Source organism: Rhinolophus sinicus, linkage group LG03 (genome assembly GCF_036562045.2).
Source record: "Rhinolophus sinicus isolate RSC01 linkage group LG03, ASM3656204v1, whole genome shotgun sequence".
NCBI classification, from domain to species: Eukaryota; Metazoa; Chordata; class Mammalia; order Chiroptera; family Rhinolophidae; genus Rhinolophus; species Rhinolophus sinicus.
Genome location: NC_133753.1, coordinates 79294476 through 79322431, shown reverse-complemented (window position 1 = coordinate 79322431; position 27956 = coordinate 79294476). Strand labels below are relative to the sequence as shown.

General features: G+C 40.0%; 1 protein-coding gene and 1 pseudogene across 1 annotated transcript in view; both read right to left on the bottom strand.

Annotated features, from left to right (window-relative positions):
- Positions 1-298, bottom strand: part of ARHGAP5 (Rho GTPase activating protein 5) — a 107630-nt gene extending 107332 nt beyond the window's left edge. The window contains exon 1 of the mRNA XM_019754531.2: positions 76-298. The gene's annotated coding sequence lies outside the window, so the exon portion shown is untranslated. The remainder of the gene's footprint in view (positions 1-75) is intronic.
- Positions 299-11165: 10867 nt separating this feature from the next.
- On the bottom strand, positions 11166-27784 carry LOC109459756 (prefoldin subunit 4; annotated as a pseudogene).
- Positions 27785-27956: the final 172 nt, after the last annotated feature.

Below are 27956 nucleotides of genomic sequence, written 5' to 3'. Positions count from 1 at the left end.
TATAAATTATTGAATGATTAAAACAAATTGACATCTTTTCTAACCAGAGAAATGCTGAATCTGTTAAATACTCACTGTCAGTAGAGTTCCCCTTAAGAAACAGAATGGGTAATGCATACAAAAACAAAACAAGTTGGATGCTTCACATCAACAGAACGATGAATAAAAGACTCTTCCAGCACAGTAGGCAAATTTCCCCTTTAATAAGCAGCCAGGAAAAAGCAATATTTCAATGTTTGCTTTCCTTCCTCTGAGAGAGAAGGTTTCGCTATGACTTATTTTACTTCCTTTTCATTCTGTCCTATTTTCTTGGCTCTCACAGACAGCTCCAGTAGCAACATGACAATACCACTCTGCACTTGCCGAAAGCGCCTTTTCTCTAAAACGCTAAGCTGTGGTCTATGCGAGGAGAGTATAAAACAGGGGAAACGACGCAAACATTGAAGTTCATCCTCTTGTGCAAACATTTTGAGAGACTAAGACCCATCTTAACACTAGACTGGGAATGAGAGACACCAAAACAAACATAACTCCTCCCAAAGTTCATGCTAAGTATCCTTGAGGCCTTTGGCAAGATTTGTCATTATCTCGAGTTCTGTCTCACATATAAAATAAAACAATGCCATTTTCTTTATGAGGATGTGGAAAGTAACTAGATTGCATTTTCTAAAATAAATCTTGGAAAGAAAGCAGATTCTTAGAATTCTAAAAATAAGCTTAAAGTGGGTGCCTACAGCCTATCAGTCTTTAAAGTATTTTTTAATGGAAGAAAAAAACATTTTCTTTGCAAACATCAGAGCTCTCTGTTGTATATTAAGATTATTTAAGATTACTACCATAAGTCAGAGATTTTGGACTCCCCAGATTTCTTTTTTTTTTTATTTTTTTATTTGTTTTTTAATTAGTTTCAGGTGCACAAGACAAAGCAAAACTTAGACGTTTATCATTTATATCCCTCACACTGTGTGAACCCCCCTCCCCCCATCCACTATCCCTCTGTACGTTCCCCAAATTAATTTTCAAACCCCCATGACCATCTTGTGGTTACCGACTATTTTCCAAAACCTCTCACCTTCCCCTTATCCCCACCCCCCCGCCCCTCTAGCAACCCTCTGTTTTTCCTCCATGTTTCCAAAACTGTCTCTGATTAGTTCATTCACTTATTCTGTTCTTTAGATTCCGCATATAAGTGAGATCATATGGTATTTGCCTTTCTCTTTCTGACTTATTTCACTTAACATAATGTTCTCTAGGTCCATCCATGTTGTTGCAAATGGTAAGATTTCTTTCTTCTTTATGGCTGCGTAATACTCCATTGTATAAATATACCACAGTTTCTTAATCCAGTCATCTACTGATGGGCATTTCGGTTGTTTCCAGGTCTTGGCTATTGTGTATAGTGCTGCAATAAACATAGGAGTGCATAAAGATTTTTGAATTGGAGTTTTGGATTTCTCCGGATAGATACCTAGGAGTGGGATTGCTGGATCATAAGGTAGTTCCATTTTCAGATTTTTGAGATACCTCCAAACTGTTTTCCATAGTGGCTGCACCAATCTGCATTCCCACCAACAGTGCACCAGCGTTCCCTTTTCTCCACATCCACGCCAGCACTTGTTGTTTGTTGATTTATTGATGATAGCCATCCTGACTGGGGTGAGGTGGTATCTCATTGTGGTTTTTATTTGCATTTCTCTGATGGTTAGTGAGGTTGAACATTTCTTCATATGTCTGTTTGCCATCTGTGTGTCCTTTTTAGAAAAATGTCTCTTCATGTCCTCTGCCCATTTTTTAATTGGGTTGTTTGTTTTTTTGGAGTTGAGTTGAGTGAGTTTTTTATAAATTTGTGATATTAACCCCTTATCAGATATATCATTGGCAAATATCTTTTCCCAATCAGTAGGATCCCTTTTTGTTTTATTGATGGTTTCCTTTGCTGTGAAAAAGCTTTTTAGTTTGATGTAATCCCACATGTTTATTTTTTCTCTTACTTCCCTCGCGCGAGGGGATATATCAGTGAAAATCTTACTCCGGGTAATGTCTGTGAAGTTTCTTCCTATATTTTCTTCTAGGAATTTTATGGTTTCAGATCTTACATTTAAATCTTTAAGCCATTTTGAATTTATTTTTGTATGTGGTATAAGGAGGTGATCCAGCTTCATCTTTTTGCATGTGTCTTGGACTCCCCAGATTTCTGACGATCATGTAATCATCTCAATATTCACATGGAAGCATTTCAAAAAATTCTACATCTACTTATGATACTTTTAGCCAGTTAGGAAATGAAGGGAAATTTCTTTACCTAATAAAGGGCATCTATAAAAACCCTTCAGCTAACATCATACCCAATGGTGAAAGAATTCACTTAGAACAGGAGCAAGGTAGGGGTATCTGCTCTCACCACTCTATTCAATATCATACTGAAGGTCCTGGCTAATGCAATAATGTAAGAAAAAATAAATAAAAGATATACAGATTGGAAAAGAAATAAAATTTTCTCTATTTGAGGATAAAAAATACATCGAAAGATACTCAACAACATTATTTATTAGGGAAATGAATATTAAAACCACCATTATATACCATGACGTACATAATAGTGTAGCTTAAAGAAAAAACTGATCATACTAAGTGCTGATCAGGATATGGAGCAACTAGAACACTTATACCTGTTAGTGGAAATGTGAATGTGAAACAGCCACGCTGGAAAACATTTTGGCATAATAAGAGAAATAAAAATGTTCTTATAAACATTTATTTAACATATGACTCAGTAATCCCATTCCTAGGTAATTACCTTAGAGAAATAAAAACCAGTGGCTTTACTCAAATTGCTGAAAACCGGAAACAACTCAAATGTTTTTTTGGTAAGTAGAAGCAAACTGTGGCACATGTATATGAAGAATATTACTCATCAATATAAAGAAATGAACTATTCAGACACATAACAACATAGATGAATCTCAAATGCCTCATGCTATGTGAAAGAAGTCAGACTCAAAAGGCTACATCCTGTACAATTCCAGTTAAATGACATTTTAGAAATGGCAAAATTATAGGAACATAAAACAGATCAGTGGTCAACAGGGGCTGAAGATGGGAGTAAGAGGTTTATTTTTTGAGGTTGATGGAACTTTTCTGTATCTTGATTGTACCGGTGGCTATATGACAGTGTGTGATAGTCAAAATTCATAGAACAGTACACCAAAAGTGTGACCTTTACTGTAGGTAAATACAGTAAACTTAAAACGTGAATCAACACTCACAAGTGTTGAGTTATATATCCTGGAAGGATATATAACAAAATACTGATGGTGATTAGCTCTTATATATGGTACTATGGGTGATTTTAATTTTCTTCCTTGTCCTCTTCTGAAATTTTAAAATTATCCCCAATCAATATGTATTACTTTTGTTTCTAGGAGAAAATAAAATCACATTTATTTCACCTGTTGAATGTGAGCCTCCAGACCGAGTTAAGATTGCAACTGGCTTTCGGAGGCCTCCATAACTCTAGTTTTCTTTCCCTTCTTCCCTTCTTTCCTCTTCAGCTCTAGCAGGAACCTTTAGCTCTCATCAAGTTGATGTCCTAACCTTTCAGGTACAGCACCAAGCTCTTCTTGTCTTTAGGTCATTGGTTTATTGTTCCCTCAGCCCAGAACAACATCTCTTTCTCTTTTCCACTTTCTGTCTTACCCTAGCCTACCTGACTAAGCTCAAGTTTCTCTCTGTCCAAGACATTTCTTTATATGCCTCCTGGGGATGGGCACTGATGGTTGTATGGGCATTAATTTTGTCTTTGATTAAAGTGGCCATCCAATCAGGTAGTCATTAGCTTTATGTGATCATTTAAACTTCAATTCATTAAAATCAAATAAAATTAAGAATTCTAGCTCCTCATTTACACTAGCCACATTTCAAGGGCTTAATAGCCGTAAGTGGCTGGTGTCAACTATGTTGGATAACAACAATACAGAGCATTTCTGTCACCAGAGAAAGTTTTATTGAAGACTGTTGGTCTAAAAATGCAAACTTTTGGAAGGTGAGGCCTATAGCTAAGGTTCTAAAATCCAGCAGTGCATAACACAGTAATTACATAGGAGGAACCCAGTTGAGTAGTTAGTTATGTTTTGCTTTACTGATTCACTGAGGGTATTCACATTTGATGGGAATACTAATGTAGGCATGATCATTTGACCTAGGCTACAAAATACTGATTGATTAAGTTATTTATACAATTTCCTGTATCAGGCTTATTTGACAAACACTTTCAATGTTAAACAGATTCCGCATTTCAACCAAACTATAATTAAGACTTGAAAGAGAAAGTCTTATTCTAGGATACATGATTAACATTCGTAAGAATAAAAGGAGGATAGATGTGAGTTTCAACAAGTGAAATTAGCAAAATGAACCTGATTTTATATTTCTGGCATTTCCTGATAGCATAGCTCCTGAAATCATAGCACAAATAATGGCCCCAATTATTAAAACTGAGAAATTTAACAAGGCACAAGATCAAAGCACAGGCACACTAGGTTAACCTCACACTCATTCAGTCACAATTATTAAAAAATGCTTTCTGCTAGGCTGGTACTTTGAATTCCAGAGGATTTCTTAACTGACAGCAAATTTATAGCCTTTCCTTATTGCAGCAAATTTGCTTGACTTTTGGTCTTTATGCTGACATTTTGATAAACTAGTACTTCAATCCCATCGAGAAATAGCATGATAATAATCTATGGCAAACACTCGCAAATTAAAAAAAAAAAAAAAAAGGAACAGCGATAGCAGGATAACATGAAACTGTCCACTAAGAACATCCAAACCTGTGAAGAATTTTTACGAGTTTATTTGGGCCAAATTGACGACAATTGCTGGGAAGCAAAATCTCAACAAATTGAGAAAATGTTCCAGAGAATGGCAGTTTTGCAGCTTATTTTATGCATTAGAATATAGGAGGAGATGTAAAGAGAGTTACATGAAATCCATTGGTGGTAGATTAAGGGGGTGGGGGGAAGCCATATGGGGAAATCTCTGGGATTGGATAAAAAGTGAAATGGAGAGACACATACCTATTTTACACCGGTGGGTACAGGAGCGTTAATAATTAACATTAACAGCATATAGAGATGGTATGTGGGGAACAAGATAACAATGAGGGGTTCTGTGGTCTCATGCTTTGTTGCCAGTGGTTGTGCCCTGAGGGGTCTGGAAAAGGAGATTACTCTGACATTTCAAAGGCATGTTATCTTAGATGCAAAAAGACAATAGACAGGCTCACTTAAGGTAACGATTGACCTTTGTCAAGGAAGCTACAGGCCTAAGACATGACTACCCACCATGACCAGCTTTTAGTTAGGGATTTTTATGTTCAGACCATATATGTGGTTACTTTTGGTCTCTGAGTTTGTTAGGCCCTCTGAGAACGTGGCCCCTTTTTCATCCACACAACTCTCCAACATCAGAAAAAGTAATCAACATTACCAACAAAAACCTTATTTGCAGTCTCTTTGCTTTTGTCCATATTGAAATCTGCTCCTCCTCCACCCCCGTTCCCTGGGAGGTACACTGAATCTTTTCGTTAAAGAGATGGGATGGGATGGGAAGGTAGGGAGTCAGAGACAGAAGGACATAGAGTGTGATGAAGAGATACAGAGAGAGGGAGAGAGGGAGAGAGGGAGAGAGGGAGAGAGGGAGAGAGAGAGCGAGAGAGAGCGAGAGCGAGAGCGAGAGCGAGAGCGAGAGAGAGAGAGAGAGAGAGAGAGCCCAAGACTGATGACATGGTGAGAGGGGCTGAGAGTGAAATAAAAACCTCTAACTTAGAGCTAATTGGTAGTAGGTTAAGTGTTGAGTGAAGAGTGAAACAAAGGTGGATGTATTCAGCTTTGACTTCCTCAGTGGTCCAACCATATTTTCCCTGACCTTTCCACCACATTGCACCCCCAGTTCACATTCAGGGACTCTCTTTTGAGCATCATCAAACCTTGATATATTCACTCAGGCTGTTCCAGTCGGGTCAATCACCAAAAAGCAGAGAACACTAATTTGTAACCTCCAAGATATTTGGATCAGAAGTTATTTTTCATTTGAAACTCAAATGTCTGAGCCACTCATCCCCTGATACCATTATACAGCGCAGCTACCCAGGTTGCTCTCCAATCTTGGCATTTCATTAATTACTACAGGAGATGATTGCCTCCAACGTTTGTATTAGTCAAAGCATCCTCTTTACCAGTGAAGCAGGAGGTAGGAGGTATTGTAGGATTGACTGATTCTGGGGGATTGATAACATAAAGCAAGCGTCTGTGTGATCTGCTCACACTGGCCTATTGTGCACAACAGAAGATACTGAGTGCTCTGGTAAACTTCATTTTCAGAAACGAGCCAATAACATTAACTATGCCAGTGGTTCCCAAACTTTAGCTTGCATCAGAATCATCTGGACTGGAGGGCTTGTTAGAACACACACTACTGGGCCTTCCCCCAAGAATTTCTGACTCAATAGGTTTGGGGACCCACCCTGAAAACCCAGCAATCCCAAGTAATTTAGGAGGGAAAGCCTGTGGGGAAATGGAATAGGTTCTTACATGCAAAGAAGGAAGAAGAGGCCTCCTATAGACCAGTGTTTTTTAAACTTGAAGGTGACTATAAATCACCTGGAGATCTTGTTAAAATGTCTCACTGAGTAGGCCTGGTGTGTGTCCTGAGATTCTGCATTTCTAATAAACTCCCAGGCGATGTTGATGCTGCCAGCCCAGGAACCACACTGAGTTTCAAGGCTCTATATGACCCAGGGCAGTGTTTTTTAACTGGGGACCATCCATATCAAAATCATGAGTTGACTGAGGAGGGAGGGTATTGTTATTAGTGCAGATTCCCAGGCCCACCCTTAGATATACTGCATCCAAAGCTCTGGACGTGGGGCTCCAGTAATGCAAATACGTTTCTATGATTTTTATACAGACTACCAGAGCCCCTAATTATTTTCTCTCTCTTATTTATTCTATTGCCCACCTTACAAGTTTTGACAATTAAGTTCATGAACTTGTTGCAACGGTGTTGCTAACCTTTTTTGACATCGGAGGGATGATTCATTATGAATTTCTATTAATTGGACAAACAGTTAACTAAGTTTACTATTTGGAAGTGCTGAAAAGGCTGAATGAAAAAGTTAGACGTAAATGACCTGAACTTTTTGCCAACAATTCATGGCTCTTGCATCATGACAATGCACCAGCTCACCCGGCACTGTCTGTGAGGGAGTTTTTAGCCAGTAAACAAATCACTGTATTGGACCACCCTCCCTACTCACCTGATCTGGACCCCAATGACTTCTTTCTTTACCCCAAGATAAAGGAAATATTGAAAGGAAGACATTTGGATGACATTCAGGACATGAAGGTTAATACAAAGACAGCTCTGATGGTCATTCCAGAAAAAGAATTCCAAAATCACTTTGAAGGGTGGACTAGCCTCTGGCATCAGTGCATAGCTTCCCAAGGAGAGTACTTTGAAGTTGATCATAGGGATATTCAGTGATTCAGTATGTAGCACTTTTTCTAGGATAAGTTGGTGACTTAATTGTCCAACTTCGTATGTTGGCCATTGGTGACATCATCAGAAAAAGTAGCTAGGATCCTAAAAGAAGGGGTGAAACTTCTAATGGCCTAATTTGCTCTGTATCAGCAAAAGCTTAGTAAGGGAAAAAAGGGAACTGTAGGCCACATTTAAAAATTTTTCCATAAATTGAAATTATTCCTGCTTTACCTGTCCTCTGTTTCCATTGACAACCACAAATTGTTGTCTAGACTTCTTTTGTTAGTAGTAAGTGAAAAATGTTTCTGTAATGATTACTTAATATGTTGCTAAATCCAGGAGACAGCAACTGTCTGCCAGCAAGTGCCATATTGAAGTTTCCTAAACACTACAAAAAATAGAAATTATTTACAGTTGGCATTCAACATTGGCAAACAAGTAATGCTATTAAAGATGTATTTGCATATGTTATATTAAGAGGCATGCAAATGTATGTGCAAAACTGGGCATAATTAATCATTTCCACCAGTGATGAATATCCCATTTCCAATCTTGCCATCCAATCCCCCCTTTCTTTTTAGCACAGATGTGTGTTTCTAACCTCCTGGGATCCCAGCATTATGGGCAATACCCATCTCCCCACTCTAATTCCTACACCTACATGTAAAGGACTGAACCATGGAAAATGATTCCAAGTTCTTAGACTAAGAAAATAACGTTTGAACAATAGTAAATATGGAGAGTTGTTTCTAGTCCTAGTTCTTATCGTCAGGAACATCTATGGAACTTTTCAAAAATTCAGATTCCTCAGTAACCACAAGATTCATATTCAAAAGGTTTGGGATAGGCCAGGAAATTTATAACTGTCTAAAACACCCCAGGTAATTCAGATGATCAGCCAGGATCGGCCACTAGTGACATACATAAATGAGCATTGCATAGAATCAGGGAACTTTGATAATATTGTAGTTATTATTTTTGTTGTTAATAGTTTTTATTAATATTAAATGAGTTCTTCCTATATATCAAGCATGTTACTAAGCACTTTACATATATTATCACTGAATCGTCATGACAACCATCCATCTTGTGGATGAGGAAACTAAGACTTAGAAAAGTTAAGTCATTTGTCTAAAGCCAGAGATAGTAAGTGGCAAAGCAGGAATTTGGTTTCATCACTAAGTAGTACATGAGTCATTTGAAAAGCTATGTGAGTCATTTAAATCATTACGTTTTCTCAATTGCAAATAAGGGCTGTTGGGCTGGACACTAGATCACTTCTAATCTTTCCAGCTCTAATGTTTACTTGTGGAATTGAGTTGTACTGAAGACGTATTTTTTGGCCTTCTGGAGCTCAAGATATGTTGTCAGACTTCCTTGCCCTCCTTCCCATTTCATGTTTCAAATGCCACTTCATCTATGGCTCTTTATTTTCTATAGAGCAAAAACTCCTTCACCATTAGCCCTCATTCTCTCTCGCTTCATCTCCCAGCACCTCAGGGCAGAACCCCAACCCTCCAGCCCCGTTGGGTAACAGGCTTGCCCGGCTCTGAGCCCTCGCTCACAGTCTTCTTTCTGTCTCAATGCTTTGCCCTTCTTGGGTGCTTGATGGAATAATCCTGCTTGCCCTTCAGAGCCAACCCACATTATTAACTCCTTTGTGTAGACATCCCTCTTTTCCTGGCCAGCATTAATTTGCTCCTTTAAGATTTCATTTTGTCCTGTGTTATATAGGTAGAATGAACTTAAGTCCTAGCTCTCTGGCAATCTCAGTTTCAAATATCCACATAAGCATACCAGTACTTGGTAGTCTTGGTTTAGACTCGTGTAAGGGCACTAATCCCATTCATAAGGGCTCCATCCTTACGACCTCATCTGCTCCTAATAACCTTCCAAAGGCCCCACCTCCTAATACCATCACAACGTGAGGTGTGGCTTCAACATATGAATTTTAGGGAGACACAAATATTTATTATTCCTTAATAGGCCATCATCAGACCCTCAAGTCCAAATCATTGAACCTACCACAGCACAGGGTGGCAGCATTCAGGGGAAAATAAATGTAGTAGGCTTCCAAAAGGGGTTTCTGTGTACTTAGACACCAAGAGAATAACTCGTATAAAAAGAAAATTTTAGTCAATTTTGAATTCTTTTTCAGGCATTGTTCTTTGGCAACTTGTGGAAGCTTTCACTGACTTCCCACGGTCTTCGTAAGTATCTCTTTTCTGTGTTCCCAGACCATGTATCTCCCCTCTTAACCATACCATGGGTTGTTATGACTTTACCTATTACCCACATGGAACTGAAAGCTCTACAAAGACAAGGTGTCATTCAATTCGGCGTTCCCGCAGAAATTACTCAATATATGTTTAATGAATTAATGAAAGGAGAAATTAGCCGTCTGTACCTGTCATTATGACCATGTACGGACTTTTAGGTGGAAGGTATTGTTTGTGTCATCCTGATGAAAAAGTAGGCTGTCTCAGACTAGAGGTAAGTTTTTGACCCTGGGGAAGTCTAAGGTTGGTGATAACGTGTTAGAAATAATAAACTCATAGGGGGTCTCGTTGGACTAAATCCCCTCTGAAACAGAACACCAGACCTTTACTATCCCAGCAATTGCTAGAAAGAAGTTCTAATTCTGATTTTATTCTAGCAGAATAGGCAAATGTTCCCTTTTCAAGGGTTTGTCCTTCTCTTTCTGATTTTGCACGAGTATCCAAAGAATCTTACAGAGGTAGCAAATGGTCTCCTCCTTGTGCAAGATGAGAATTACAGCTTTAACATATACTTCCTCTTAACCAGGGCCTGGGAATACTGAATCAATAAGACCAGCCAGTCAAAGATAGATGATTCCTGCCTCAGCTCTATTAAATAAAATGATGCATTAAAGAAACAAACAAACAAACACATGGTCTATGGTGAATTGTCAACACGGTGACTCTTTTGTCCCTTTTCACTTCTCATTCCTTTCCCTAGTACACACCTAAAGAACATGACGCAGCTCAATGTCAATTGATGGAAGCAGAAGGGACTATTTCGCTATAATTTTCTTTCCTAAAAGACCTCAAATAATTGGGGTCCCATCCTTCTAAGATTATCTTGTGTTATTTTTATTGTTTGTGACCCTTTACTGTAAAAATCTCCAGGAAGAACAATCTGTTTCTTTTTTCCATTTTTTAAAATCTAGTCACTGAATTATTTAAACATAATTGTGCGTGTGTGTGTGCGTGTGTGTGTGTGTGTGTGTGTGTGTGTGGTGTTTCCAACTACTGTGGGGATTTTATATGAACTGTAACTCTCAAGTTCCTTTTGGCTGGGAAGTTTTAAAGTCAGATGAGATCTAGGTTGAGTTTTTTTTATTTTTTTGCTTAACTGATTTGAATAACATGACATAAAACCCCTACACTTGATACAATCATCATGCAAAATACATAGACAAATACTGTCTTTTTAAAAAAATATAAAATAAGTAAGCAAGACATGAAAATAGGCAAATTTCCATTGAATACATTAAAATTAAAAAATAAGAAAGTTTTGCTTTCCATATCATTTAAAGAAGGGAAATTAGCATTTAAACAATATTCAAGTTTATTAAACAAATTTTAAAAAGTGTCATAAAATGTTTAACTTTCATCAGCTTCAAGGTTTCTATTGCTCCCAAATTTGGCATAGAACTGAACTTTCAAATCTGCTAACACCCACTGAATTGATTTCACTCTGGATTCTAAGCCGTCAATTTCTTCTTGCAAATCTTTCTTTGTTTCTTCTAACATTTCCTGTGTTTCTTCTTCAGAATGGCTAATGAAAACATCACCAATTTGATAAGGTATCATTAATCAGTCGTCCTCTGCAAGCATGATGCCCTCAGAAGCATCTAAGTTTTGGAGTTGTTTCTTTTTTACATCTATTTCTTCCTTCAGCTCTGTGATTCTACTTGTATTTCATGCAAATTTGTTTATCTTTTGTTGATCTTCAAAAGTAACATTGACATCGTCTGCAGCAGCATTCTCATGGTGACCACCATGTTGGGACTAGGTTAAGTTTTAAGAGGAGTCTTTTAGTGGTAAAAATAGCAAAGCATTTAAGAAAGTGTTATCCACAAACAAATAGGTCATACCTTCAAAGAATATTTCATTGCATCTAACATTCAACAATCCTGACCATTTCAATAGATGGCCATACACAGAGAGTATAATCCTTCCTCTTCTTTATTATTTCTGATAGTGATATCACAGACAAAAGGATCATTAAAATTGGGCCCAGGATTTTTATTTTCTTCAAAGGAAGTTGTCAAGATAAAATATATGTTTAAATCAGCTTATCACTGACAAGTCACTCCTTAGATTATTAAAGTTGCAAGAACTTCCATAAACTTCATTTACTTTTTATCGAGAAAAAATTTAATTATTATGGTAAGAAGAGAATAATGCAAGTCTATTCAGAATTGTTGAGAGGCATAACTCACAAGATATTATGCAGTACTTTGCAATACTGTCACCTCTCAATCATTTGAGTTCTGAATCTCCGTTATGTGTATGAGCAAAATCTTTTGCTGCTGCTTATCTCATTAGGGCTAGAAAACCCTTTCTCCAGACTATGTGGTGTGTTGTTTCTCAAACTGATGTTTTGCAAAGCACGGATCTTCAGGATGGTGGAAGAGACAATAGAGCAAAGTGGTTGGGACAATAGTTGTTACAGGAACGAGCTAAACATGGATCGGTGCGAAGATATGTAATCGACCCAGGATACTGATTAATCCAATTCTGTGCACCTGATGTCAACATTTTAAGAGCAGACTTTAATGTAGTGTTAGCTCTGGCATTTCCATCTCTATCAGTTTAAATAAGTTACCCCCTCTAATCCTCAATCTCATTATTTATAAAACGGGCATGATAAAATAGACCCTGTCTCATTAGCTGTGAGATAAGATGAGATCACGTATGCCAATATTTTGTTCATATGTTGGTTTACTTGTTTATTGTCTGTCTACCTCACCCCCAAGTAAAAATCAGGGACTTGTCTTGTTCATGGAGGTGTCCCCAAAGCCATGAACAATGTAGTACACATAGCAGGAGCTCAACAAATGCTTTTTTGAAAACAAATGAATGACCAAAACAATACATGACAAGTTTATGGCATGATGCCTGGCAAATAGTAAGTGCTCAATAAATATTAGCATAAAAACAGCCTAGTCCTGTGAGCTGTTTCTCAAATAAAGGATGTTGTATAATATATATCATAAAGACAGGGATATCCTTTAGTGAAGAAATTTGTATAACTTTGTTAGCTCCCCTTATCAATCTTATTTGACCAGAAAACCCTTTCTTCCCAGCTATACCTATTAACATTGTATAACATCACTGTACATTTGAACATAATTTGGGAAATAATGGATTTGTTCAGTATCCCTATTTTAAAGGGAAGGAAACTGAGGGCCAGAGAGTAAATGGTTTGCCTGAGTCAAGCAGCTATTCCAGAACTACAGGCACTGCTCCAACACCAAGGCCTGCATTCTTTCCCTCAGGCCAGGTGAGCAGTGGCATGTGGGCAGTGACATTATCACTTTGGTATCAGAAGGTATTGGATTCAAATCCCACCTGCATTTTCTAGCACTGAGGTCTGTATCACACTCTGCTGGCACTCTATCTTACATCCTCTTTCCTTAAGGTGTCCTCTTTGATAGGTGAGCATGGTGTACCTACTGAAATTGGCCCCCAAGAATGTGCAACCTGGAAGTGCAGGGGTCTTGATATCGTCCAGGGTAACCGTTCACCAATAGGGCATGGTTGCTAATGGGTAACCCCTATCCCCTGCTATACCTCAGGCAGATAACTCTGATGTGCATTCTGTAGGTGTCCCTTTAGGGTCCCTGTGGGATTGATCCCAGTTGCACATATCAGTGACACAGTGCACAGCTGGATAGGCAAATTCTCCAGATTCCTAGCCTTTCTCCTTTCCAGTCTCACTACCTTTTCCCAGCTGTGTTACGCTTTTGCTTACTATTGAAAACAGCTGTGTCATCTCTTGTGAGCCCATTAAACAGGTGCTGGATTTCACACCAAAGGTGGTTGCAATTTGGCAAGTGGAGGTGTGAAATAGGAAGTGACATCTAAATATAAATTGAACTAGAATGGAGGCCTCTAACAGATGAGAGGTGCTACTAGGCTCCAGGCTCTGTTCTTTTTTTCTCCCCCAGTTTTCAAGGATTTTTGAGAAGGCATAAGAACAAAGTGTTTATAAACATACTCTGTGTTCATGACACCTTCTGGTTTCCTCGTTATGCTGAAGAAAAAGAGGGAGCTACTCCTGATGTGGGAAAACAATGAAATCTGAGATAATTACCACAATCATTTAACAATGTTAGGTAACCTACCAGACAACAGAGGTTCAAGCTTACTGTTCTGCTCTCAGTCCCCAAGCGAGAACGGGAGGCAGTGCTGAATGACTGTGGAAATAAATAGGCCCCGAAATCTCAGTTTATTTCCTGCTTATGTAATAATATTAGGTTGGTGCAAAAGTAATTGTGGTTTTTGCAATTATTTTTAACCTTTAAACTGCAAATACTTTTGCACCAACCTAATACAATACAGGTGTTCCAGCTCAGCAGTTTTCGTCCATGTTATGACTCAGGGACATGGGCTCTTCCATACTGTGGCTCTGTCATTCTCTGGAAATTTGTCCTCATCATCTGCATTCAGCTGGCAGAAGAGGAGAGTATGGAGAAGGCACTCCACCCATAGGTGACACTCAAAACCAAAGCTCCACTGGCAAAAACTAGTCACGTGGCTTCCCCTTAGAAGGAGGATGGGAAATGCCGTGACTAGGCAGGTTGTAACACGGGGACCTGGTATAAGAAAGTGCTTCATGCTTCGTTATTTAGAAAGGAACAGTGGTTGGAGCCGGCACTCCAAATATCAGGAGAAGTCATTAAAATTTTCACTGGCAAATCCTCGTATTTATTATATCTGCCTTCAATTTGCTGTGGGTTAACTTGGTTTCCCAAACCTTATGAGTAAATTTTAAAATCAATTTACTTACTATCCCTGGTTGCAGTTTGTCTACATTTACCCATCTGCCATATTGCCATCAGAGTTCTTTTCCCGGTATAAATCTCATTATTTTACATTCCTTTTTAAACATCCAAATTGCTTCCTTTCTACCTCTAAGGTAAGCTCCACCTTCTTAGTCTGGCGTATCAGGGCTTTTAGGTGCTGCCACCCTGGCTCAGCGTCTACCCTCCCCTTTACCACCTTTCCACTAATGCCCTACTGTACTGGATTTTCTCCATTCCCTTTCACACTTTTCTGACTATATATGCTCTTCTCTACTAGGAATTCCATTCCCTACCCCATCACCACCTGGCAAACGCCCGTTTATCCTTGAAGGCCCAACTCACTCGATATCTTCTCTCCCATTTAGCACCCAATACCTGTTCACTGAATTTTTATTGGAAGTCAAAACCCTGACACCACAGAGGCGTCTGGAACATGGAAACAAAATCACTCATTCTCCTGTGTATGTTTCTTATTATGCAGGATCTTTACTTCTCAAGAGTTATTTTATGTTGGATCACAGTCTATAGAGTACGAAAGAGAAATGAGTCCACATTTTCCATAAGTTTACATGATGAAAGCTTCGATTCCTATTTAAAATCTAGGAAAAGTGTATGAATTTTTTATAAGTCATGTGATTCTCATACATCCTCTCTTATGCCTTTTCTCTTAATAAAAGTGTCATCATTGGAGAGTAATAAAGTCACAAAGGTATGTTAACTGGAGACATGGACTGAAACCACATTTCTCTACATGGGGACAGAGACCCTCTGTGGGCTTTTGAAAATTAATCTATTATCAGACTTCCTTTCTGCAGAGGAAAACTTCTACTTTAGATTCTTTCAAGGAAGTTGGCATTTGGAGATGTGTCTGAGGCTGGTATGGTTGTCACAAAGATCAGAGGGTACTTCTGGCATTTAGTGGGTGGGACCCAGGAATGCCAAATACCTTGCAATGTACGGGTCAGTCATGTAAACTGAATGCTGTCCCACTCAATGCCAATAACCACCCATCTGAGAACCACTGAGTTAACCATTGATATGCTTAAGGCCATTTTTTTTTTTAATGGGAAGAGAGCAAACCATAGGAATCCAAAAGGAAGTTCCTGCCTCAGTTTAAAGAAATACATACTTTTTTCTTCTGTGTGCAAAATATGGCTTATGTCCCATTCACTAGAAACAGGAAACTCCTAACAGAATTAACAAGAAAAAGCACTTAGCATGTCCTCTTGCTCGTGAATATAGGATAGAATAGCAGAATAAAGTGGTTCTTCCTTTGTAATGCATTTAATTTAATAAAACACCAAATTAAAGGTAGGACAGTCTCATCCCTATTACAAAATAACCTGCAGAGTGAAAAGTGAAACATGCACAATTTCATTAACCTTCCATTCATAAGCCTAATGTAGGCAGAATGCCATTTTAATATCCAACTGAATAAGGCTATTTCCATGCTTTGATAGAGCTTCACATACTAACATTACTCATCAGTGTGGATACAGGAAATAGTGTAGAGGAAAAAAAATATCATACAAAGTATTTAGAAATACTTATCCTTTTAATCATCCATTTTTGAATGAAGATATTTCCTTTTTGTACAGTGTTTTGTCTGCTTTGTTAAATATTATTAACAGGCTGTCCAGGAAAAGCATGTCAGTTTGTGACTTAGTGATATTTATAATACGTGGGGAATTCTGTTAACATCCTGACCTGGGGAGTGTAGAATCATAGAACTTTATTTATTTATTTATTTATTTATTTATTTATTTATTTATTTAATTTATTTTATTGGGGAACAATGCGTTTCTCCAGGGCCCATCAGCTCTAAGTTGTTATCCTTCAATCTAGTTGTGGAGGGTGCAGCTCACCTCCAAGTCCAGTCACCATTTTCAATCTTAAAGTTGCAGGGGGGCGCAGTCCACCATTCCATGAGGGAATCGAACCAGCAACCCTGTTGTTCAGAGCTCACGCTCTAACCAACTGAGCCATCCGGCCACCTTAGAACCTTAGAACCTCAGATCATCAAAAGCCCTAGGGACCACAGGGTCCAGTTCTCTATTTTGCAGATGAGAAAACTAAGGCACCATGGAGATTAGGGACAGTGGATGCGACAGCTCCCTCTGGGACACAGGAGAGACAACAGCCAATCTGGGTGGGTTGCTTTGTGAGCACTCAGCATCTTCCAGCTACAGACTGTTTTTTAGTGAACCTTTAATTATTTTCTGAATAGATAATGGCAACTCAAAACCCCACTCAGTTTATAGTATTCTTTAGCTGTTACTGGTACTCATAGAATGAGCTCCTGATCAAAAAAAGAGAAAGAGAAGTTGGAACTAAAACAAACATGCAATTTATAAAACTGCAAGACATAAGCACCTAACATTTGAAAAACATGTCATGTTTCATTAAGATATTATGTTGCATTCCACTACAGTCATTGTAGAAGGATGGAGCACCCGTTCACCTTCTCTGGCTCTAATGGGTTGGCACAAGGCAGGCACAGCTTTGGGCACCCATCTCTTCCTCCCTCCCCCATCATGCCATTTGCAAATGAATTATACACCTAACATTTGCTTTGTACAAGCGAATTTTAAACCCAGGAAACAATGCAGTATATTTTAGTATGCTATAGCAATAGTCTTCAAGTTTAATGAGATTTGGATCTAATGTAGCAATTTGGAAGTCTCTTTAAGCTTATTAAAATGAGATTCTACCCAAGTTTATAAGCAGGTACAATAACACTTGGAATATGACCTTGTCTTGTATCCAGAGGCTTTTTTGGAGTCTATGTAAAGCAAATTGCTTATGTAATACTCTCCTTTCCTCTCCAGGGTTCTACTCTATGACCATTAAAACTGGAACAAAATGTTCCCATTTGACAGATATTGTAGTATTCTGGTAATTAGCTTAAAATACAGCTGATTTGTCCTCCTGCTGCTTACCCTGAGGCGACCAGTAACTGAAAGCTTATTTTAAAGCCAGTCAACAAGCAGGAAGAACCACACCTGTTGCATCTGATTTCCTCCCCTTTAAATCAGAATGAATAATTTAATAACTGCTTATGCACAGACACTCCAGTGGCTGGTTGAAAGGAGATTGTCAGGATGCTGGCATTTTTTGCTATTTCTGGCTGGTCTTGACGGAAACTTGTTTTCTTCCCCCCAGTGGCAGTAAGCCAAATAGCCCTGTGACCTCAAACTTTCACCTAAGCCTTTAGTGCACCAGGATCTTTTCACTGTGACAAAGGCCATTATTTATTTTGTAACTGTGGCAGACACTGTTCGTTGACTGCTCAACTAAACCTCACCCCCCCCCCCCATCTTCCTATAGATTGAAATAGACAGATACTTGTATTCCTAGCCTCCATTAGAGCCAGGGGGTTCATGTGACTCAGGTCTAAACAATGAAGCATAAAGGTAAAGTCTGCTGAGGCTTCTGGGAATTCTCTTCTTCCCTAACTGAGAGGTGGTTTGGCACTGTAAGGGCTTTGGAGACAAACTGCCTGGGTTTGAATCCCAGCTTTACCATTCCTTGTCTGTGTGACCCTGATAAAGTTAATTATACTCTCTGTGCTTCATCTGCTGTAAAATTAAATGGGTTAATACATATAAAGTGCTTAGGATAGTCTCTGACATACAGTAAATGGTCAAAAAATGTTAGTTATGATTATACTTAATAAAAGAAGGAAGGCACATGATGAACATTTCTGCTAGCTGCTTTTGGAAATGGCTTTGTGAGGTCACGATGTCTGGAGTTATGGCAACCATTTTGTAACATGCTGGCCACTGCATGCAAACATCTTAATGGACTGCAGGGGTTCTAATCTGGCAACTCACAGGCTGTGGGGGTCTTTTTAATCTCCAGGCATCATAGTGTGTAGGCTTTGATGGGAATCCAAGGCCACCACAGGTATGGACAAAGAGGGGAGAACTGAGTGGGCCTCGACTGTCACATGATGCTTCTTTGCCAAGGACACGGTAAAGCTGCCCCACCTCTCCTCTGCCAGTGTACTTAAGTTTGTTCTCTACGCTTCTTTGTTTTCCAGTGCACTCCTGGGAAGATTCTTCGGAGAAATATTGGAGGCAATGAACTTGTAGAAGGATGGAGGAAGGAAGAAATACAAAAGCAGAAGCTCTGGGACTCACTCCTCTCTAGACAATTGGCTTCTCTGCTTCTACACCCAACTTTGATGATAAGCCCCTAAGGATGTCTCTCAGTTTGTTCTTTACTGAAAACACTGCAAAATCACAGTAAAGACAAAGGTAATGAAGACAGGGTCAATTCGTAGCCCATCTGGGTTCTGGAATTAAATCCAGCTCAGGTCAGGAACAGGTCATGACACCCAGTTGCTGTCACCCATCATCAGACCTCAACGACATTTTCAGTATTTCCAATGCATTTGTAGATGATTTCTCTATTATATAAAATTCCGAATGAGAAAGAAGTTTCTCTGGGGAAATTTAGAAGAAAGAAAGCCACATTCATCTATTGCTTGAATCTGTTTTCATGTTGAAGCATATCAGTGCATGTATTATTTAGCGAGATTCCACAAGGTGTCACATACATGGATCAACACATTGCCATGGGCACCATTCTCAGAAGAGACTGCACCCTCTGGAAGCTGACATAAAGGATTTAGGTTGTTAAGGTTAATGACTTGCCCCGTGCTTCAGCACCCCTTCTCCTGCTACCTCCCAGGATTGTTTATTTGACGGAATAGTTTGACTCAATATACATGAGAGACACACCACCATACACATCACTGTGGGATGAGCCGGGGTTGGACAGGGACCTGGGTTTGTAGAACTACCAGAAATAACGGAAGCTCCTTCGTGGCTTTTCTAGCCTACAGTGTCAGGCTTGCCTGAGCCCCCTGTCCAGCTAAACAAGCCATTTCCCCCGCCAATGCTTCCTGAGTCCTTAATCCTTCTACTGAGAAGCCAGAAAAAGAGGTCAGTGCAAACGAGTGTTGGAAAAAAAACACCCTGGGTTTCTTTTACCCAAGAAAAAGAGGGCAGTTTTGAATTCTGGCTCTGACACAGAAAAGCCCTGTCTCTCAGTCCCAGCTCACGATGACTGCCTGCGGACTTGTTGGAAAGTCTTCTGGCTGATACTAATTGCCGTGATCACATATCCCGGGAGAAACACTTTAAAACTACCCAGAGCCACTTTTCTAGAAGCAAGTAGGCCAAGCAGTTTACTACTGTACATTAAGTTTAAATGAGAGAACACGAGGTATGACAATTAAGTTCACGAACTTGTTGCACCAATGTTGCTAACTTTTTTGATATCAGAGAGATTATTCATTATGAATTTGTACCCACTGAACAAACAGTTAACCCCGTTTATTATTTGGAAGTGCTGCAAAGGCTGCATGAAAAAGTTAGACGACCTGAACTTTTCACCAACAATTCATGGCTCTTGCATCACGACAATGCACCAGCTCACACAGCACTGTCTGTTAGGGAGTTTTTAGCCAGTAAACAAATAACTGTATTGGAATACCTTCCCTATTCACCTGATCTGGCCCCCAATGACTTCTTTCTTTACCTGAAGATAAAGGAAATATTGAAAGGAAGACATTTGGATGACATTCAGGACATTAAGGGGAATAGGACAACAGTTCTGATGGCCATTCCAGAAAAAGAGTTCCAAAATTGCTTTGAAGGGTGGACTAGGAGCTGGCGTCAATGCATAGCTTCCCAAGGGGAGTACTTTGAAGGTGACCATAGTGATATTCAGCAATGAGGCATGTAGCACTTTTTCTAGGATGAGTTCGTGAACTTAATTGTCTGACCTCATATACATATATATTATACATAAAAGGGCTTTAAGATCTGTAAAGTCTTAGATGAGTGCCTAGCCCTGTGCCAACCTCCTTAGCACTGAAGTTAGAAGATTCAGAAGACAATCTTATCTTCCAAGAACTGGGATTCTGGGAGGGAGACAGAACTGTCCTAAACAAAATAATTAAACAATTAAGTGCTCAACTGTGTGGTAGTAAGTAGAGCTATGCTAGGTGGCCATGGGAAAGCACTGGAGTTGAAATTGTCAGGGACACTTGGCAGAGAAACTTCAAACCCAGTGGCTGGTAGTGTGTCAGGGAGATAATGAATTTAGAAAGAGAGATGGGGCAACTTGTTTTTTATCCACAAAGGGTATCTGTGTGGGTCAGGAATGCAATCAGACAACTTACGTTGGTCTGACTCAAACTTTGTACTTAGTTCAAGGTATGACTTACAGCTTCAAAGACTTTTACCTATATACACAAAGACCCTGCTAAATGATTTGAGTATTTAAAATAAACAATTGAGAGCTGGTTTTACTATAGCACGTGGATGTGGAAGAACGAATATGTTTGATGGCTCTTTCGTCCCATGAAGATGACAAGTCAGGACTTTAGTTTTCAGGAAACAAACATTCATAGCTTTAGTCACCTCCTTGCTATTTTAGACAATAGGAGGAGGAAATGAATTCATTCCATCCATGTGTTTCACTTTGCCTTGATTCCCAAAGTAATGAATGATTTTTTTAAAGCAGCAATTGCTGAATTCTTATTGCTTGTCTTGACATGCAGACTACTTAAGAGGAAAATCAAGCCTGGGAAGTATTGAGGGGGAAGAGTAGTGATACCTGTAATTTACTTTGAAGTGCATTGAAAATGGATTATTGGGTGGATAGAAGGATGGATAGATATGTAGACATGTGGTAAGGCAAGTACAGTAAAATATTAATGAAATAATCCAGGTGGTAAGTAAAAGGGCATTCATGTAAAATTATTCTGACTTTCAACTATTACTAAAAATTTTATAATAATATGGTGGGAAAAAACTGAGTCAGGGTTTGTTTTTTGGTTTTTGTTTTCTTGCCCTTTCTTCTCATAGGTAAAGATCATTACCTGAAAAGACACAGGAATAAAATAGCCTGGACTAAGTCTGAGATATGAATGAAATGTAAGAATTGTGTATGTGATTTATTTTGTTTGTTTGTTTATTTTGTTCTTTATATTCCACATATAAGTGAGATCATATGGTATTTGTCTTTCTCCGTCTGACTTATTTCACTTAGCATAATGTTCTCTAGGTCCATCCATGTTGTTGCAAATTGTAAGATTTCATTCTGTTTTTATGGCCAAGCAGTATTCCACTGTATAAACATACCACACCTTCTTTATCCAATGGTCTATTGATGGACACTTAGATTGCTTCCATATATTGGCTATTGTAAGTAATGCTACAATGAACAAATTAGAGTTTTGGATTTCTATGGATAAATACCCAGGAGTGGAACTGCTGGGTCATAAGGTAGGTCTAGTTTTGATTTTTTGAGGAACCTCCATACTGTTTTCCATAGTGGCTGCACCAATTCACAATCCCACCAACTGTGCACAAGGGGGCCCTTTTCTCCACATCCTTACCAACACTTGTTGTCTGTTGATATGTATGTGATTTTAAAAAAACAAACCCTTAAATTTATCTCTATCAGTCAACAGTTGATGGCTGAAATTTTAACATTAGAAACATGGTCTGTTGAGTTAAGGGGTTAGTATACAAAAACCTCCTGGGATTCTTGGAGGACGACCACTCAATTGCAAATCTTAAGTGACCATTTCCAAATAATATGTAGTGGGAAAGTCTGGGATAAGGTAGAGGGAAAAGAGAACATAGCCCTGGATGTCTTAGGGGAGGAGAGCAAGATACAGAAAGAATATATGGAAAGGGGTTAAAAATCACCTTCACCTTCTTACGAGAAGGCCAACCCAAACCCTGATATTAATGTTTGTTGCTCTTGAATTGTATACAAAATTTTTCTGAAACTCCAATGGAGATGTCCTATGGCAATGTAAAAAGGCTTATAAACTACTTTTCTATAGCTCTTGCTACTTGATACCAAGTACTCAAGCCCAGATCTTATCTCCATTAAGGATAAGATTTGTACCATGTGCTGTTCATCTATGGTTACGCTTAAACTTGGACTTATCCTTCCTCTGGGGAGGGGAATATATTCATTGTTGTACATTTATCTATTTTTCTATCTTCAGAGATACCCTTTTTCTTAGCCTGACTTCTTCGAAAAGCAGATCCTGAAGCAAGGTTTCATATGCAACTACAGAGGGTGCCAAAAAAATATACACACATTTTAAGAAAGGAAAACTATATTAAGATTGTAATACTCGATATTTACCAATAACAAAAGATGAATACAAGTCACTCTTGACTTCAGCAATTACAAGAGGTGCTCAGTGGTTACCATCAGCATCCAGACACTTCTGATTATGGTGAACTACTGCTTGAGCAATGTTGACCAAAGTGTCCACTTGTATACATTTTTTTTGGCACCCCTGGTATTTAAGGAGGAAGGGTACACCAAGGATCAGGAGTGACACAAAGGAAGTGAGACAGGAAAGAAGATAGAACCAATGCAAGGAAGTGTATTGAGTTGGACACTGCTAGGGTTTCCAGGCGGGAATTCCCACCTGTTCTCAGGAATTTTTTTCGCTTTCCTGTCCCGGAATCCCAAGATATAAACTGTTTTCTGTTCTCCACGATGAATCATTTCCACAAAGTCATGGCTGATACTACCAACCACCTGGGTTCAAGAAGCCGATTTTCCCGATTTCCCGACCAACTTTTCTCGAGATTTGGGAACGGAAAAGTGAAAAAAATTCCCGAAAACAGGCAGAAATTCCTGCCCAGAAACCCTAGCAATAAATAGGAAAAATGTCTAAGAGATACATTATGAGTAGTACGTTTATGTCCCATTGTGGGTATTACTGGGTTCAAGGAGCCGATTTTCCCAATTTCCTGACCAACTTTTCTTGGGATTCGGGAATGGGAAAGTGAAAAAAATTCCTGAGAACAGGCGGGAATTCCTGCCTGGAAACCTGAGACACTGCTGAGCACAATTGATTTTCGATGTTACACAACCATCTTCTACAAAGCCATATAAATAATGTCCCAGAAATGTCCCTCTAGGGGAGAAAAGTGGAAGACTTTATTACCCCCTACTCCCATATCCTATTGGTCAAAGTTTCACTCTTTAGAGTTAATTCTCCCACACACCCAGGATGTATATGGGAAAGGGTTGCTGTGAACTTTTCTGTGTTGGTTTCAAAGAAGTCTCAGAGTAATGGGCGAGCAGCGCACAACACGCGCGAGAGGCAAACTGCTGTCCGGTTGTGCCATTGTGAAGCTGCTTGCTGCAGCAACAGCGGGAATAAGACACAAGTGAAGCTAAGAGATCTAAAGTGGTGAATAAGAACAGTCTAATATAGTCCAGCCCTTGCACCAAGCAGACTGTTTGCACCCTGGCCCATGTAGCATATATACTTGGAGTTTCTGTTTTTCTGGGAACAAGGTACCTTCATTTCTTTCTCTGAAGGGGGAGGTCTGTGTCTAATCAGTCACAGAGTCTTTCTCAAGCTGGTGGCAGTTGAAATTACGGAGGGACCCAAGGCACAAGAGTTAGTCAAGTAAGATGCAGTCCCACAGCTGCAGCCGGTCCTACGGCCAAAACTGACATTGCTCATCCCCTTCTCCCAGCTCCCGTTTAGGTTTCCATCGCTTTGGCCAGCACGTTCCCACTGAGCTGCCCTGCTCCAAGAACCTATATAAACTGCATCCCAGAGGCTGGATGTTGTATTGATATGGGAGAAAAAGATGGAAGAATTTCTTCACCATCGGGGGTGTGGGGAACTCCCATTGCCCACTGGTCAAAGAGTTAAGCCACAGCGCAGCAAGGAAAACTGTATAATACTGTGGTTTAATGTAATAGAAGTCAGCATTATCTGGATCTTTCTAATATCATTTCAGCCATTGAAGTACCAGGGTCTCCATCAATATAGACACTATATTCTGACTCAATTACGTAGTGCATTAACAGTAGTGGTTTACAGCAAAAAAAAAAAAAAAAAAAATTTAAGCCACAGGATTGTTAGCTCTCTTGCATTTTCAGGTTGTTGCTCAGGTAAGGGCATTTAGTGGGGGTCACATGACTGTGTCAAGAGCAAAGCCCCAGGAATAAGGTGACAGCCTTGCCAAGTACAGTTATGAGACTAGACAGCGCCAGGTGGCACCTGTGGGAAGTCCACTGCAGCCCACACAGAGCGGGAGACTGCTGCAGTCGCTGCAACAAGACAGGCGAGGCTGAGAATAACTGGAATACAAGATTAACTGTTTGATACACCCCTCAGAAGCACATTTCCAAAGAAGTATGACCCATCTGTCTCCAGGCTATAGGAATCAATGAAGCAATTTTATCCTCAATATGGAGTTTTACTGGTTTGTAGGATTCCCTCTGTGTTACTCCCTCTCTGCATTGTAGGTATTCTTGCGAGTCCCGGGGGATATCTCAACAGTGTTTGAGACTCTTTCTGGGCCCATGTTCACCGAGATAATGCTTCTGTGTGCATCCTTTACCAACACTGCCCGCCCGTGCCCCTTTAGGCTGACAGCTTTGCTCTGGAGGCAGAGCCTGCCCAAGTGCCTTGCCACCTAGCACACTGCCTGCCACCCAGGAAGGAAAAGGTATTCTTCTCTGTGTTATGCTCTGTTGGAGAGAGGCCTCGTCCTGCAGTAGAGTTGCTTGGGCACTGTGGTGGTACAGAGCTTGGTGACTCTGCTTTTCCAGTTTTATTTATTCTTCTCACTAGGGCAAGCATACAACACTGAGATAATTGGGCCAGGGTGCCTTCAAACAACAGCCTCCGTACTGACCCAAGAGTCATTGCTCCTTTGACCCTGAAGTTCTACTGCTAAGCCCAGCTTGCTGTGCCAGAGTTTTTCTTCCCTGAAGGATACATTTCCTCCCAGGGAGTGCACAGCTCTTGCAATTTAGTATTTGCTTCATCTTTCTCCTCCAAATCCCTATCCTCCAGTCTGCTAGGGGGCTCAGTGCAAATTCTTTGTCCAGTAGTTTCGTGAGGACTCTTTAAACCAGGATATTAGGGCTGGGAGTGTTATTTGTCCAGTTCCTCCCACCAGTCATGTCTGACCTTCAGCTCTTGCTCAACACTGAGGACTCCCTAATCCTTAGGAGAGGAGAACAAAGAAATCATCTCCTACACACACACACACACACACACACACACACACACAGAGAGAGAGAGACAGAGAGAGACAGAGAGAGACAGAGAGAGACAGAGAGACAGAGAGACAGAGCGAGAGAGAGGAGAGAGAGAGAGAGAGAGAGAGAGAGAGAGAGAGAGAGAGTCAGGTTAGTGATTTAAAATTTTAAGTTGGAAACCGTTTTTAAAAACCTGTTAAATGCTTACAGAGCTTGTACCTGTACAGCATCCTTGCTCATTGTGGTCATTTTGATGATCACTTTCTTACTGGTTTTTGGTGCCCCTAAAGTTTGCACTACACAGAGACCAGGAAGCCTGGTGATAGCCTCAGGGAAGCAGAGACATGTTTACAAGACAATGTGCAATGGCCATCCTCCTCGCTCAGGGCTCCAATCATCAGTCACTATCACTGCCTCTCAGGAGATGGAACCCAGTGGTCATCCCAACACAATGGGGATGCCTAGCATCCCTGTAAAGTTATTAGGCTCCCAGATCCCGTCTTTTCAGACTTTAGTGGGAACTTCCCTTTGACATTTGCATTGTTCCTTGGACAAAGGAAGTAGAATTTTACGCCAGCCATGACCCCAGTTTGTCAATACAAACCTGGCTGACACGATATTGAAGAAAGCATTTTACATGATGCTGCAGGTAGATACGCCCTGAACTAGGCTGTCTTCTGCTAAAATACTCATGTAAAGGCTCACTTCAAAATGTAAGTGCAGGTCAGATCCTCAGAGAAATTCCAAGATACTGCTAGTGTTGTTTTACTGGGCTATCATCGTGTGGTGGCTTCTTAAGCGGTCTCATTGCCATCTTCCTTTGGACAGCACTGGGCACACAGCTGGTGTTAAAAATGCTCATTAAATAACTGGGTGAAAGAATTAAATGTAGAAATCATTACTTGAATTAAATGCCATGAGCAAGGGATCTGTATTTTTTATTTTATTTTATTTTTTGATGATACAGCAAGTTTTTATAGTGGGGAAACTTTTTAAAAAGAGAATTGATCTATAACCCATTTGAATATTTGTCTAGACATTAGTAAACATGGAGCGATACAGGGTTATAATTCTGATGTGCAAGAAAAGGAAAGAGTACAGCTCTGTCTTACTTGTTATTTTGTTTGTACGTATTCCTGTGCTGTAATACGTTAGAAATGTTAAAGCTGGAGGAGAGCCACCAGATAAGAACACTGAGGCCTGAGGAAAGGAAGTGACTTGCCCAAGGTCACACATTAGTTAGGAGCAGACCCTGGACTGGAGCCCAGATTCCTGACTCCTATGAAGCAATTCCCCTTCTATTCCCTGCTCAGGGATGAAGCCATCTCCTTAGCTGTATTTTCCCTAAATGTCACACAAACGTCTCCTCCTGTAATTTTGAAGTCCACTGTGCCAGAGGTGAGCCGGTCTCACTCCTTGAGAAGAGGCTGCTGAAAAGGCAGTCTATTACCACCAGATTTTAGTCATTCTCTTTCTTAAATGACATCTCCGAGGAACTGGTGAAAACACTGCTGCCTGAAATATTTCCAAATCAATAGTCACATCTTCATTTCAGTAGCAGTGCTGATTTTAAAAGAGGCAATATTGTGGAAACATTTGGTTAGAAATGGCATGATTTTCTCTTCTATTCCCCTGACTTATGTCTCTCTCTCTCTCTCTCTCTCTCTCTCTCTCTCTCCAACAGCAGTTGTTTCCTGCACTCAAAAGGCTACAAAGGAATCTGAGAAGTTATCCAGATTGTTTTCCTTAGACATGACCACACCCACACATCCCAGATGCAAACGAATTGGACTGTTTGTACAGAACACTCCTCCCTCAGAAGCACTCTGTTGTTTCTAATAACTTACACTAAGAGTGGCCCCCATATGCGTGCATACCACACACAGGCAGTACGGGCAGCCAAGGGAGCCGAAGAACCCCCACTGCCCTTGGAGGCCCACGAAAGGCAGTGCTGATGGAAAAGGGTACAGTCTCCATTTTCTACACTCATCATGCTGAGCTCTTTATCGGGGAGCTTACCCTGGAAGACGTGCCCCAACAGTCACCCCCTTCTAAATGGAGACACCTGAGGTATGGCAGGAAGCTTATATCTGGTGCAAGAGTCTCTGGATTCATCATACCATCCATCTCCTTATGAAGAAATCTTTCCTATCCTAACCCCTCATAGCAAAGGCCATTCCTATCACTTTTGTTGACCACTGCAAAGACGTAGAAAAGTGAGTGACCCCTTCTGTACTACTGTTGACCCTTAGCTTTCTACAGGCTAAATTATCATCGCATGAGAGATACATCTGGCCTC